This window comes from Mustela nigripes, chromosome X, assembly GCF_022355385.1.
Source record: "Mustela nigripes isolate SB6536 chromosome X, MUSNIG.SB6536, whole genome shotgun sequence".
In the NCBI taxonomy this organism is placed as follows: domain Eukaryota; kingdom Metazoa; phylum Chordata; class Mammalia; order Carnivora; family Mustelidae; genus Mustela; species Mustela nigripes.
In genome coordinates, this window is record NC_081575.1 from 22,918,020 (window position 1) to 22,920,189 (window position 2,170).

The window sequence follows — 2,170 nt, forward strand, 5'->3', positions numbered from 1 at the left end:
CTCCCCTTGTCCTCCATGCTATTTGTTATGCTCCACAAATAAGTGAAACCATATGATAATTGACTCTCTCTGCTTAAGCCTCTTCCCTTTAACGAAAAACTGTTAAAATATTTACTTCTCAAGTTAATTTCCTTCCCTCTAGCTCATATTAGTGCGCACATACTGGAAAACTAATGTTTTATTGTAATACATTATTTTTATTCAAAACAGAAAATATTTTTAATTTTTAATTAAAATTAACTTGAGAAGTAAAGATTTAACAGTTTTTTGTTAAAGGGAAGAGGCTTATGATCAATCAACTGAGCATTTATTAAGCAGCCTGTAGGAACACGATACTGTTTAGGGTACTAGAAAGCTATCCAAAAGGTGGAAGGTATGGCATCTGACCTAAGAAGCTCAACCTATTAATTGTAAGCAATCTTTTAGCATTTACATAAAGATTGTTTTAAATATGGCTTCTCTTCCTCATGTAAATAAGTTAAGCTTTTAGAATTCTCATTCATTATCCTATGTTTTTACATAGATCACAGAGATCACAGAGCCAAGACAGGCCTTCTGATTAGTAAATAACTCTCTCCCCCATATACCCCAGACATTTTTCAAAAAGCTACTTCTATGATGTATCTCCTTGGACTATTATTTGTCCTGTCTTTGTAAGGGTGGAGACTCAGTTTCCTATCACCCTCCAGACTCTTCCAGAACCCAGCACACTAGTATTTAAATTTCCAGGTTTTAAGTCCCCTGGTTGTAAGAACTCATGCAATTAAACCCCTCTGGGTCCCAAACAAAATGCTATAGGGATTGGTCTTCCCAGTGTGGACTTCTTGGTGTAATAGTCTATTTCTCTCCCTTTTCCATGTCCACAGCTCCCGCCAGCAGATGGCTCAAGAGTCCATTTAGTTTCCAACTACATCTGTCCTTTCTACCTTCTTCAGTGTAGCCCTTTCTCCACATTTAGTTGTGGAGTTTGTTCTGCCAGTTTTTGAGGCATTGTCTGAGTTATTTATACTGAGGTGAGTGTTATCTAATTGTATCCATAGGAGAGGTGAGCTTAGGGTCCTCCTACTCCACAATCCTTCCCTGAAGTTTCTAATATACACAAATTTTTAATTTAATTACCCATTGACTGTTTCTATGTGAAACTTTGAGGCTAAACTGCTCTAAGGCATACATGAACTAGAATAATTACAACCAGTCTTTTGTTCAGTTCTGCTATAACTGAACACTGATCTACTTATTAACCTTAGTGCATATGCAATAAGCATGAAAGGTCTTTTACTGGACTTTCTAGTCATTGAGCCCTAGTGTGGTAAATTACTCACTGTTGTGTGCAACAATTATGGTATACAATCAAGAGAAATACATCTATTTTTATGTTCTTATCTCTTGTAACCATGTCATTTGCAACTGAAAAGTAACAAATTAGATAAATAAGCAAGTCAGAAAAAATGGCAGCTGAGAAGTTATTTTTTTTTTCATAAATGAATTTGAGAAGTTTATGGACAAGATACAGAATGTTAAGAAAATAATAGAAGGGAGAGTTTTCCGGAGGGACAGATTTCACAGGGAGGTTCCTCCAGGAACAAAGGAGCTGAAAAGTGCCATTTCCCTCCCCCACAGTCCAGATAAACACAGAGTCACCTGCAGGAAGCAGCACAGTGCTAGCATTCAAAATCTAACTTGCTTACAATGTGCCCTGCCCCCTCAAGCTTAGCCTTCCTCAGTCCTGGCACTATGGGTCAGCTCTCCCAGAGAGCCAACAAACCATGCTAACACCAATCTCCCTGCACTTTGCCAAGCCTTGATCTTTGCAGTAGTGGCAGCTAGTCACCTCCACCAGAGAACACATTACCTTGTTAAAACTGTATGCCCCACCAATGCATGCTTTGCAGATTACAGGCTGCCTACCCCTAGTCTCAGTGATGGCTTCACATCCCTTCTAGAAAAGGACCAGTGCCACATTATTAAATATGCACACCCCATCCACTAATTTCAAGAGCAAAAGACATAGCTGACTTTCTGAACACAGAGAAACAGACACAAAGAGATAAGGAAAATGAGGAGACAGAGGAAACTGTCCCAAATGAGAGACTATGGACTCTGAAAAACAATCTGAGGGGTTTGAAGGGGTAGGAAGTGGGAGGTTGGGGGAACCAGGTGGTGGGTATTA